Source organism: Canis aureus, chromosome 17 (assembly GCF_053574225.1).
Source record: "Canis aureus isolate CA01 chromosome 17, VMU_Caureus_v.1.0, whole genome shotgun sequence".
NCBI classification, from domain to species: domain Eukaryota; kingdom Metazoa; phylum Chordata; class Mammalia; order Carnivora; family Canidae; genus Canis; species Canis aureus.
This window is the reverse complement of record NC_135627.1, coordinates 57520227-57533939: the sequence shown is the minus strand read 5'-3', so window position 1 is coordinate 57533939 and position 13713 is coordinate 57520227. Positions and strand designations below refer to the sequence as shown.

The following is a 13713-nucleotide window of genomic DNA, read 5'->3' as shown; positions in this document are numbered from 1 at the left end:
GTCTAATATAAAATCGTCTACGTATTTTAGGCTAGGTGTTTTCTTTCACTTTTGTCCTAAGATATTTATTTTAAAAAAAGAAGATATTTATTTAAGAATATCTTTACATAGTACTAACTTTTATAAAGGTATTTTCCACATTAAACTGAAATTTGCTTTAAATAGTTTCTACTGGCTGATTTTGGTCTGCTTTCCACGGCTATATAGAGTCAGTCAAGGCCTGCTTATGTTATACCTTGTTAATTTGAATTCCTCATCCTTGTCTGCCAAAGTCTTTGGGTTTTGATTCTCTCCTGTATCTACCAGGAAGTCCTCCAGCTTCCTGAAATTTGCAAATTCGACAGGTCTTCTATTTTGTCTCCTCATCCAAATTGCTGACAGAAACATTGATGATGACAAGATAAGCCTCTGCAGCATATAACTAGATAATTCCATTACACTGACCTTACTTTTCATTCAAGATCCCTCACTTATCCTTCAACAAGATCCAAAATCCATCTACCTATACTGTCAGCCTACATTTGAGTATCTTGTCAATACCTTTCCTGAATTCCATGTAGTCTCACCTTATGGGATTCTCTTTATCTAACAGTTCAGGAAGTCTTTTTTTTTTGTTTTTTTAAATAAATGAGATAGGTCTAGAATGACTTGTGAACACATGAACGCATTCTGTTGTATCTTTTCCTAGTTAGTAAGAGACTGAGGTGAAACTGTTGGTGAGTCAAAGATTAGGCTGATCCCATGATTGTGCTAAGTGTTATATTAGCAGTGTTAATTGAACTCTGGGTAGCACTTGGTCATCATCTTACAGAGGATGGACTGTAGATGTGTCATTTTCCCACCTAAGCTTCTCATGACCACTGGATCTTCCTGAAATTCGGATGCTTCCAGGACCACAGCTGTGGCATCCACTTCTTTCCCTTCTGTAATGTGTGTGCTATACAACTTTAAAACCGTAAATCATATGAAATTTATTTTTGTTGATGTCACAAGGTAAAGAGGAACAGATTTTCTTCCTCTATTAGACCTCATACTTTTCACTGGATAAAGCCTGGTTAAAATCTAGGCCTTGACTCAGATCACCTGTGTCTATAACCTATGTCTGTAATTTCTCATTTGCCATTGTCCTTACTTAATCTCTTCAAGTGCCATTTTTCTCATATATTAAATGGGAATAATAATATTGCCTATTTCACAGGACTGCTGTGAGAATCAAATTATTATTGCATGTCAACCATTTAAATGTATCCTTGGCACACAGTAAGCTCTAAATAATAATTACTGTTTTAATGGTTATTATTCTTGCTTAAAGGATGTGGGCCTTCTCAGTTTGGAAAAATGCTGGTTTCCTGAGGGCTACAGTTCTGTCTTGGTTAACTGTGACTACCCTGTACACATGTTATTAAAATTATTTTCAATCATGGATAGTGTAGCTCATTGGAGAATTACAGAACTAGAGGCAAAGGTTAGGCAATATGATCCTGCTCCAATAGGTATTGCTTTAATGATACAGATAATGACTTGTTTTTATAAAGCTTCTTTCCATCTCACAAACAGAAAGCACTCTATAGACATTATCACATAATGATTTTGAGAAGTTGCTAGGCTACGAGTACTATGTGATTGTTTCCATTCTGCACAGGGATTCTAAGTAATTTGCTTATGTTCATGTAGAAAGATGGCAGAAGAAGAAAAACCCCAATACATGAGCTTCTAAAATCCCACCTAGATATTTGGAATCTCCAAGTAATTTGGGGGCAGTCTACATTACAAATACTCTAGACATCTAAGATTACTTAGCGTAAATCATTTTGCACTGTGAAATCTGACAGTATGGCATCAGATTGAATTGGAAATCCAGTTTAATTCAGTAAGTCTAGTAATCAATCATCAGGTTCACAGAACCAATCTATTTGACAACTGGAAGGAATAAGTAGTGAGACAACCCATCATTTCAGCCTATTTGACTTTCAACCCACTTGGACAAATACAATGTGCCAGACACTATCCTGCATACAACTGGAGGTAAAGAGGTTCTTAAGGACTTACTGTCAAGTGAAATAAGAAACACAGAAGGAGATGGAGATGGAGATGAAGATCTAGCTGTTGCTATAGATATATATTCATACTAATATAATGTTGTAATAGACAAAATGCATCAGATAGTAAGTCAAGGAGATGTTCACATTGATGGGGAATCTGGAAAACCCTTATGGAAAGACATGATTTCAGTGATTTTGCACCTACTAAGCTGAGTTTTGAGAATCACAGGAGATAAGAGTGTTGGCAAGGATGAGGAGAAAAAGGAATCCCTGTGCACTGTTATTGCGAATGTATATTGCTACAACCACTGTGGAAAGAGGAATTTTTCTTTGAAAAGTTAAAAATATAAATACCATTTGATCCAGTAATTTTAGTATTTAACCAAAGAGTATTGCTGAATATTTAACCAAAGAAAATGGAAACACGAATTCAAAAATATACATACTCTTATGTTTATTTCAGTATTATTTACAATAGCCAATATATGGAAGCAACCTAAATGTCCATTCATTGACAAATGGATGAAGAAGATATGTTATACCTACCCAAGATACACAATGGAATATTATGCTGCCATAAAAGGTTGGTGTTGCGCCATCTGTGACAACATGGAGAGACCTAGATGATATTGCGCTAAATGAACTAAGTCAGCCTGAGAAAGACAAATGCCAAATGATTTAACTCATATGTAGAATCTAAAAAATATATATAAACAAGCAAAAGTCAGAACCAGACCTATAAATACAGAAAACAAGCTGAAGATTGCCAGAGGGGGGTGGGGTCAAAGATATTGAAATAGTGCTGTATGGTGACAGATGGTGGCTACATTTGCGATGAGCGTAGTTTAAAGGATAGAGAAGTTGAATCAGTATGTTGTACACCCAAAACTAGTGTAACATTTTGAGTCAACTATAGTCAAATGATCAAAATAAACCCTCAATGCTACTTCGAAGTATGAGGTGGTGATATTGAATTGTTATTTGTCTTAATGGTCATATATATATATATATATATATATATATATATATATATATATATATATATATATAAAACATCCTAAACAAGTTGTTCCTTACCTAACACAGGTACATAGTTTTTCAAATTCTCTTAGCATCTGGAAGTTGGCAACTGTTCACTTATACACATTATACTCCCTATTAAACAGTGCAAGGGATTAAAGCTGGGAAGGTAAAAACAAAAAACAAAAAAACAAAACAGGCTTCAGTATAATTAAATGGGAATTTCTTTTACCAAATAAAATAAAGAAGAATAACATTTTAAAAAGCATTTTGGGGACAGATATGTCATTGTGTATTTTAGGAGAAATGCATGAGGGACTGAAGAGGAAAATCAAGACTATAAGAATATTTTAAATTGTGTGTTTGAGTTACAGAAAGGTGGGTGTCTTTTTGGCCTTCTGTATTTGTCTCAACAGACATGGTAAATTTTTGTAAAATATACATTTATGACTGAATTTTCTTAGTGTGAAAAATTGTGTGGGGAATATAGGAAAACTTAAGTGTATTTGGTATCACACCATGGCTGAAATGCTTTACATATTTTACTTGGTCTCACTCTCACATACACATACAGGGCAAAATAAATAAAATCAGAAAAATAACAGTGAATAATAGGTCATGGACACGAGACGAGGTCTCCTTGTCTCAAATTCTAGGCTGCCTCTCTCTATTGAGCTGAATATGTATAACAAAACCTATGGCTAACAAGTTCTCTATTAACTAATAACATAGCCAAGAAAAGTTAATTTGGGTGATAGCAAGTTTAACGGTATCCAACCCATTGTTTCTTGTATGACTACTCTTAATTTTTTTTTAATAAACCAGATAAAAAATCAGGACACCAAGGAACAGAAACCTCTCAGTGTTTCACTTAGACTTTCTTTGCCACTAATTATGTAACTCTCAAAATTATTTACAGGTCTCATGGCACAGAATAATTAAAGCAATATTTTAAAAGTATTTTTATTGTAAAAATTAAAAACATTTATAAGGTAATAGAATAGTATCATCAGCCCCACTTACTCAGCACCTGTCTTCAATAATTATCAATATTTTGTGAATCTAGATTTAGTCATACCACAGTATTTTTTCCCTGATGAATATTTAAAACACCAGGTGTTGTAAAATTTCACCTGTACACCTGTACCTCTACCAGATACTAACACTTAAAAAATCCATTATCACTCTGAAAACTATCAATATTAATTCTCCATTCTAATATCTAGTCCCTGATTATTTTTTTTCCCTGTGTGAAAATGTCCCTTTATAGTTGTTTTGCTTGAATCAGGATCCAAGCAAGGGCCACAGATTGCATTTGGTTGGTAAGTCTCTTAATATTTTTTTCATGACATTTATTGGTGGAACTAAATCTTTTAACTTGTTGAATATCCAAATTCTAAATTTAGCTCTTTGAATCCTGTGGTACCTTTAAACACACTCATCTATCTCCTGCATATATGGAAGCACTTGCTTCAATTCAGATTTCTGTTTTGTTTATGGGCAAGAATCTTTCATCAATGGTACTAAGTAGTTCCCATTGCGTCATAGCAGGAGACCCATGACGTTTGGTCTTTTAGCGATGACACAACATTGCAGTGAGGTCAGATGATGCCAGTCTAATCCATTCATCATAAATCATTACAGAAAGGTGGGTGGTTAATGGTTTAAATTGTTTGATGGTAATTGCCTAGATCCATTCTTTCATTAGAGGTTTCAGAATAGTGACTTCATAATTCTCTTATGTCTTCTGCTTTTTGTCTTCAAATTTCTACTGTAGACATGAACTTTCTCGAAATATTGTGCTTATTTTGAAATAGTTTGTACAGGAGAGCAGATATTAAAAATTTGACTTTTTCTTTATAAGTTTTCAGAATAATGAATTGGTGTCCTAGCAATCTTCAAAGGTGAGCAATTAGTTTGTCTTTTCTTAGTATCATTACGAATGAGTGGATTTTAGCATATTTGTAGTCTTTATCCTGAATAATTTTGCTTTGAACTCTACTTATGATATTAATATAGATACTTTAGCGGGTTTTTTTTTTTTACCATTGCATTTATTTTTTAAAATTGTCACAAAATATATATAACATAAAATTTACTCACTCATATATCCTGGAAATCCACGTTTCCTAGCCCCAACCCAAACATCCTCAGCCACTCCATTAACCAGCTATTCTTATTCTCAGACTCAGGGGATATAGCATCTCAGTATATAAAGTCATGAATCCCTTTCCTTTTAGCAAGGGTACCTTGACATATTTAGGTCCGTGGTCCTCTGGCCAGTCTGCATATCCTTGTGAAAGATTTGGACCTAAAGCGAAGGGACATAGAGCATTTCTCAACCGTGGGATATCTGGGGAGAATTGTCAAGTGAGAAATGGATGGCATCACTTAGGTATGCCTCTCCTCTTCCTTTCCTGGTTTCCACATCTCTAATAAGACTGGAGTGGGAGGAGCTATAAAATTCTGTAACCATATAAAGCTACCCAAAGGAAAAGAAGGTGAACTTTCCTGAGATATCTCATTCTTCTGTTGTGGTTCAGTCATGTAGATGAGTCTACATGGCCAGTCTTGCTGCGTGGAAGTCCATGGTTGTCCAGGAACCCAAAAAGTTTCTTTTCTGCCTTTTTTTTTTAAAGAAGACAATTTATGATGAGTTTCTTGGATTAGGCATAGTAAAATAAAGAGTTTCCTTTGGCAGACTGTATTTTCTAAAGAAGGCCTCAATGATATCACTCATCTTGCATGCTTTTATTCAGTGTGGCCATTTATATAACCTATTCCTCTCGTCCATTTCTCTTGAAATTCGGTGAGCTCATAACCACAGAAGTCAGCTGAGTATGGCAGAAAGATGCTGCAACTAAGTCCTAAGTGGTGGTGCAGCTTCTGCCTTCTTGGCTGGGATGTTCACTGTTGGAGCCCTGCGTCGCGGTGTAGGAAGTCCAGCCACCTGTCACAGGCATCTGGGCTTCTGAAGATCCTCAGACAAAGTGGAGAGACCACACAGAGGTGATTATGGTAGAAACAGCAGCTGAAGTCCCAGCTAACAGTGAGCTTCAAATGAAAACATGCTAGCATAGTTTTTTTTTTTAATGGTGCACACATAATTAAATATCCATATGCAAAAAATGACCTATGATTCATATCTTACAGCAGGTACAAAAATTAGCTCCTCAAAATTAATCTAAATGTAAAACTTTTAACTATTAAAGCTTTGAGAAGAGTATGTAGGAGAAAATCTTTGTGATCTTAGGTACTATTTCTTAGACAAGACACAAAAAAAATTCAATTTGTGGAAAACGCTATTTAGTGGCCGTCATCAAAAATAAGAATTCATAAAAATAGAAGAATCAAAGCTATTATTTAGTGGACATCATCAAAAATAAGAATTCATAAAAATAGAAGAATCAAAGCTATTATTTAGTGGACATCATCAAAAATAAGAATTCATAAAAATAGAAGAATCAAAACTATTGTACTGAAAACCACAGTTTCTAATTCTGCAGTGCTTGGAAGAACCAACCATAGGATACAAAAGGCAAAGCAGTTAATATTAGCTCAGCTAAACTTAGAAGAAGTTTGGGTCAGAAGAAACTAGAAATTGTGGGTGTTATAAAGACTGCAAGAGTATAAGATAACTTTTGGGGGGTGGTGGAAATGTCATATATCTTGACTGTGGTGGTGGTAATACACTGTATGCATGGTCAAAAGTCAGAACTGTACACTAAAAAAGAGTGACTTTATTGAATATGAAATATACTTCAATAAACATGATTTTTTAAACCAGTAGGAGTCATAGTTCCTGTGTGACTTAAACCTTTGAGACTTGATCTACATTTCAGTGAAAAATCATCTTTGCTTATCTCCCAGTAACTATTTTTTAGTTCCTTCATGTGAAAATCATCTTTATTATATTTTCAAATATTTAAACATGAAGTGAAATTATTTATTCCACTGTGGTTAATGGGCTATATCTGGGTGTCAAATCCACCTTTTTTCGCTCCTCACTGGCTTTTGATAACTTGTATAATTATTTCTAATACGGGTTTTATAAGAAAAATTTACATCAGTAGGAAAACGCCTAGAGTAAGGTCAATGTCAAAAAAAATGCTAATATTCTGGTAATTGTGAAAATTTAAAATAATGATTGCTTTGCTAGAGTTTTGGGGATACGAGGAATTAGCATTGATGACTTGGTGTTATTCTGGAATTCCTCCATGAAAGGCAGCACTCAATCACTTGTGAAAGTGCTGAGACTCACTAGGCATGATTATGTAATGTCCTCTTATCATTCCAGCAATAATAATAACACTAATGATATAGAAAAGTAAAATTTTCAAGTCTCAATGTGTAGAAAAATAGGCAGTTTTGCGTAGGCTTGCACTCTGTAATCACACTTCATGAGCTAATATTTTAATGACATCTCCTGGATAATAATTAGCCATCTCAGCTTCTTACTTGTCATCTGAAAACTACAGTCACTGTTTCAGGCTTACCAGATATTGTTTCCTCCTCTTTCTTTTCAGTGAATAAGATATTAATATTCTTTATTTGGAAAATGCTCTTCCCAACTGTGCTAAAATTTCACCCTCATACAGAATTTCCCTAAGACTTATCAGGTGTACTTTGGTTGCAAGAGCAGACTGAAGTATACTCACTAAAAATTCTGTCCAGTTTTTCATTTCAATACATGCTTGAATCGCCTATGGAGTCAACCAGAAGAATCTGGCTAATTGCAGTATTTTGGTAAATAGTTTGTTTATTTTTTTTAAAGTCTAGGATATAGATCTATCTTCTAATTGTTTCTTTTTATTTTTAAAACCGTGAAATCGGGAAAAGGAGGCTCTGAGCTAGCTCTAGCTCATCCCATCTTTTCGATGCAAATTTAGACATTTCTCAATGATTTTAATGCTAGAATAGGAACAACTCTGGGCTCATCTAAATGTCAGGCTGGGATGAGGTTGGGTTCTGTCCCAAAGGACCCATTAATGCGGGAATCAGGGATGCTGCATTGGGAGCCACAGTGCTCCTTCTCAGTGCTCTAGGGGCCAACTAAAGACAAAGAGGGAAAATAGCTGGTATTAGCTAAGTTTCAAAGAGGACTGGATCATAGGGAACCAAAAGTGTGGTATGTTACAAAAACTAGTTTTCTCTCTTGCCTCTCTGAACTCTATACTCTTCGCCGGTGACTGCTTAACTATAGCAGAATGAGCAACAGACTGGGAATCAGAAGAGTGGCATAGGAGTCCCAGCACCACTACTATAGTCTTATCATCCTGTACGTGTTGGTGCTAAGTATTCCAAGTCTCCATTTACTTACTTCCAAAATGAGAGCGTTGAATTAAATTATTTCCCTGGCTTCTTGAAGCTTAAAACCAAGCTGTGTTGAGATAGGGGAAGAACTGACTCTATGTTAGTTTAATATGTGCTAAAGCCTAAAGATTTATTCATGGAAGAAATATTACAATTCTAATTTAAAGGAATTTCCCCACTACTGGATCTGTGATACGTAAATCTCTCATTGTCTTTCTGGACACATCACAATTACATTTTGCACCCTGGCATTTTTGCATTCAACTGGCTTAATTTCATGTCCATAAATGCCTTTTGGACTTCTGCTCCCTACTCCAACACAAGAAGGAGGCAATGACTTATAAAGAAATAGTGCAGGTTGGAGGGTAGAGCAAGATGGTGGGTAAAGAGTATATTCTACTTAATATTGGCCAGGCTCTTTGAGTTATTGTATATAAAATGGATAACATAATGCTTGGCTTACATAATTGGACCAGAATAGATGCAGGCTATTCTACCCTCAGCATTTTACATACTTTTCAAAAACATTCCATTAAATAATCAGGATTGCCCCATATCATCTACATTTTTCAAATGAAGAAATAGACAGTGTAAGTTGAAGAGAGGTATGGAGTTTTAAATTTAAAGAGAACCTAAAAGGCCATCTTGTTCAATCTTTTCATTACTCAGACAAGAAAATCAAGCACCAGAGAAATTGAGGAATCTGTCTGTGGCCACGCAGGTAAGTGACCAAACTGTTTCTTCGATCTTTTGACTCCTAGGCCAGTGCTCCTTCTGTACCAGAGTGCTATCACTGTCCAAGTTCTCCTTTCCTCTTAAAAAAGACCATGTGACTTCTTGTGATGAGTACCGGGTGTTGTATGGAAGTATTGAATCACTGTATTGTATGCCTGAAACTAATTTTACACTGTATGTTAACTAACTAGAATTTAAATAAAAATTTTTTAAAAACCCAATTTCAGATAGGGAAATTTAGTAACTCAAAGTTACCTCTGGACAAGCTTGTAAACAAAGATACATTAAAAAAGAAAAGGTTCAAATTCAATTGAGACAAATACAGATTAGCTTGTGGGTCATAGGATTTGAGTTTTCTGGTTGACAGCTCTCAATACTTAGTATTGCCTAAGAATATTTAAGATTTTAAGATGCTTTGGTTGAATTAATGGACCTTTATTCATTAGGAAGACCTGGGTTGATAAAAGATCCCAAACTCCCTGTTCTAGAAAGAGTGAAATCAATCTGGGTTTGGTATTCACTTATGAGCCCCATGAAAAATTTGTGTTCCATCTTTTTTTTCCTCATGATTGAGATGAAGTATATGAATATATGAATGAGATGGTTGAAGAGAAAAGTAAGTTCATTTTCCTTGTTCTCAATAGTATCCATCAAAGGCTTTCTGTATATTGTGCACTGTGAGTTTTCATCAGTTGAGGGCGTAGTATAGTTTTAAGTTTAAGATCACAGCTGCTCCTAGCTTTTGGGGGGAATTTGCCAAACTCTCCTGAGTGTCTCTGAGGTTAATCTTGGTTAATCAGGCCTTGATGAAAGTGACAAATCTCTAACTTGAGTTTCACCCTTTTCCCTCACATGTCCAGGGGACTTCTGAAATGAGAAGTTCCCAGAGTAGAAATCTCCTGGGTACCTCAATCCAGCAAAAGCTCCATTCTTCATCATTCATAGGCCCACTTTGGTCCTGGCTTGCAAATCTGAGCCTGGATTACCTCCTTCTGCAATCACGGTGATTGGACCAAAAATGCATGGCCATGCTCCGAGAGAAATCCCACTCTTTCTTTAGAAATCACAGGCTCCTGTAGCAGGTTTGTCCAACATTTCAAGTTTTGCAGGAATTGAATTTTGCCTGATTCCTCAGGAGATCTTTGAAGCAGCAACTTTCATATCTCTTGGGAGAACCTACAGACTTTAATGATTTATAGGGTGTGAAACGGTAAAATCATATTTAAGGCTGCCAACAGTAAATGGGACAAGGGTATGGAGTCAGGGCAGGAATTCATTTAAACACGGCATATACTGAAAACAAGCTGAATTCTGGGGGGGAATGAACCAAAGGAGTACTGTGACATTGTTTATCTTTGTAGCCACTAAAAATGTCAAAATATGTGTCTATCCTGAGAGAAGTCAGTGTTGTTTGCAAACTGTACACCGACAGGGTATCAAATGATTTATGGAATCTACACTGCAAAGTTCCTCTGCCAATAGCAAAATACTGCCCCAGTTGCTAGAAAGCAAACATTTGGTGGGCTACGTAGGGCAACATATTCCCGTCCATGTCTTCACCTCTGATCAGTCTCATATGTTCAATGTTCATTGCTAGGACAAATATATCTGTTGATAATTTCACTCTCATGTATATATGAGATTTTTTTTTAGAAAATAAATCATTTTACTGAAATTGTTTTTCTTATAAGAAAGATGGTAACAAATATGTCAATGAGCCTACCTATAACATCTGTGCATAGTATATAAATAGGGATTTACTACTGTACCCCTTTGTACTACTCTGCATATTTTCCTATTTTTCAAAATCAAAATAACTTTTAAAAAAATGCCACAAAAGCAACTAAGAACTGAAAGCAGTTAAAACCTGTTCCTTAGTCTTAGGGTGAAAAGGTGCTAACTAGGATGAGGCAGGTCAGTGTCAGAAATTGCCCCTGGACAAAGCAAATCCTGGGTTTGCAGAAAGCCAACATCCAGATGTGGGTGAACAGGATATGCAACAAAATCTTCCTCCCTCCTGGAGGCCAGACCAGTCTTCTGAGAACAGCTTTTCATCATTTTCATCATTATATATATATATACACACATATATACATATATATATAAACAGAAGGCCTATATATATATATATATATATATATATATATATATATTTGGGCCAATAGAAGGCCAAATATATGTATTTACCTCCTAGACAAACTGTTGGTCTGCATCCAATATTAAAGGGAAAAAAAAGACCTTATTAAGAAAATACACATCTCCCTTAAAGATGACTATAGACAGAAATTGCTCCTGGGTGACAGAGGAAGAAAGGCTTGTGTTCCATGCACAGAGTGGGTATATCCGACCCACATGAGAGCTCTCAAAATGTATGGCCCCGTCTTAGACTTCTTTGGAAGCAAAATGAATAATCTACTAGTGGGGAACCAAGATTCTGGGCCAAATACTATTTTTTCCTATGTTGTGGGTAAGAATTTTTTACGTAGTTGCATCTTTTAGACATGTGTATGAACTTGCTTTCTCTTTTTAATCCTTAGTTTCAGCCTCTAGGTCATAATTTATGAGAGTGACATTCAGAGCTCAGAGACTCTTAAGTTTTCCAGAAGTTTTCAGGGGATTATAATTGTTTGATTATATACACTATTTTAAAATCACAGTTTAAAAACATCACGCCGCTCATAGGTGATATATGACAATTTTAACACGAGAAGAACCTTTAATTTGTTAATGTGTGGTCCTGGTAAATTTTGTGTACTTGAATATGTGCATATGTGCGTGTGCTTTCACATTTAAGACTTGGACTAAATCTTCTCCTACCATTTCCACAGATACGTGAACTTTTGTAAAAGGGTGAGCGAAATTAGAGAACTTGTAGGACTTTTATGCAAATTCAGTCTGTGTGTGTCTTTTTACATTAAATGTACAGGGAAGTACATATTTATGTTATATAAAAGCCTCGATATATCAAATGCCAAGAAACAGTTAGATATATCTTCTCAGTTGATGCCCCTGCCACCGAATAATCATTAATTAATTGAGTAATAAACAGTGAATATAGGATCAGCTGCATCACAATAAAGTTGATTATTAGATGGTTTTGGAACTTTAAAATTTTGGGTGCTTTTTCTTTAACTTTCATGTTCATAAGTTTCAACTTTTGGAATATAATTTCATACTCCTATTTAAAGTTTCAGAATCATGATTGCTGAATAATATCTTGAGGTTTCAAAGCAAGCTGTTAAAATTTCCACTTTTATAATGCTTATCTGTGTGAATTACATTTTTCTCATTACTATGCCACCCGAAGTATACAGGAATATATTGGATGTGGATTTTAATATAAGACTGTAACTGTCAATCACTCTCCTGATTTCAAATTTTTGTGTTTGTCAAGATGTTTCAAGGGGTTCTCATTGAATGATGTTAAAACAAGTATGTTTTGCATATTTTAAACATAAACCTTGTAATCAAATATCTCTTGTATCTATTTTATATATTGGGGTTTTGAAGGAAACTTCCTTTGAAGTAAGATTTTTGTTACTAAATATCTGGTACTAAAAAATATGACTCAGGAAGTCAGTGGTTTGCATCCATCCTATTTTTTTTAGCCTGCATGGTTTTGGACATAGAATTCATACCTTGAGGGACGCCTGGGGGGCTGCCTTTGGCTCAGGACCTGATCCTGGGGTGCCGGGATCGAGTCCCACATCGGGCTCCCTGCATGAAGCCTGCTTCTCCCTCTGCCTGTGTCTCTGCCTTTCTCTCTCTCTCATGAATAAATAAATAAAATATTTAAAAAAAAAAGAATTCATGCCTTGAAACTTCCAGTAATAGACAACTTTATTTAATTCCCATAGCAAAAGTCTTGGGATCAGGCTAAAACCCATCAGTTGCGGTGGTTTAGAACGAAAATAAAAACGTAATGTAATTGTGTGTCAGGAATATTCTACTGAGACAGGAGAGGAGGGAAGTTAGTAGGCACTGTTATTTCAGACCAGAAATTAAAGCACAATGTGCTGGGACGCACACAACCTGTACATGGAAGACACAGGTAACGAGGAGGAGCTGGTAATTTGAAAATGTTTACTCTTTGATTTGTGGTCATTTTTTTCCCCAGCAGATCTGCTTCCCAGTGGTTTTCCTTAGGAGAATATCAAAGCCCATTTCATTCCCTAAGCATAGTGGCAAATGAGTGGGAGGTATGATGCTGGAATGAAACACTGGTTCTCTGTCATTCAGAAGTGCCTAGTCACTGTGAGCATATTGCATTTGGGGACTGCTTATGTCTGTCAGCCCATCTATTGCATACGTCTCCTTTTATGTCTCCTGATGCATGTTCCAAAAAGGACCACCTGCTTTGTCATCCCTGAGATGTCTGGGTCAGAGCACCGAAATTTGGAAACCACACAGGGGCAGTAAAACAAGTCACAGTGTAAGGTCTCATTTCCTCCATCCTAGCTCCCTTCTGAGTCACAAACTAGCCCACTGGCCCTTGCAGCCCCTGATAATCCTCAACAATGTGCTTCTGTCTGATAAAGAGCTGTGGATTCTGTTGCCTTGAAATGACTCAGAGAGAGTCATAGAATGCATAACCCACCACTAG

At 35.9% G+C, this 13713-nt stretch overlaps 1 long non-coding RNA gene across 3 annotated transcripts in view; it reads left to right on the top strand.

Annotated features, from left to right (window-relative positions):
* Positions 1-1655: 1655 nt before the first annotated feature.
* Positions 1656-13713, top strand: part of LOC144288070 (uncharacterized) — a 56995-nt gene continuing 44937 nt past the window's right edge. The window contains exons 1-8 of one of the 3 annotated variants that reach the window (XR_013356022.1): positions 1656-2025; positions 2506-2625; positions 3364-3440; positions 4333-4384; positions 4927-4966; positions 5890-6071; positions 9045-9096; positions 9971-11193. This is a non-coding gene — a long non-coding RNA (uncharacterized LOC144288070). Of the gene's footprint in view, positions 2026-2505; positions 2626-3363; positions 3441-4332; positions 4385-4926; positions 4967-5889; positions 6072-9044; positions 9097-9970; positions 11194-13713 lie in introns of those variants that run through there. The other 2 variants (XR_013356021.1, XR_013356023.1) reach the window with 2 other exon arrangements.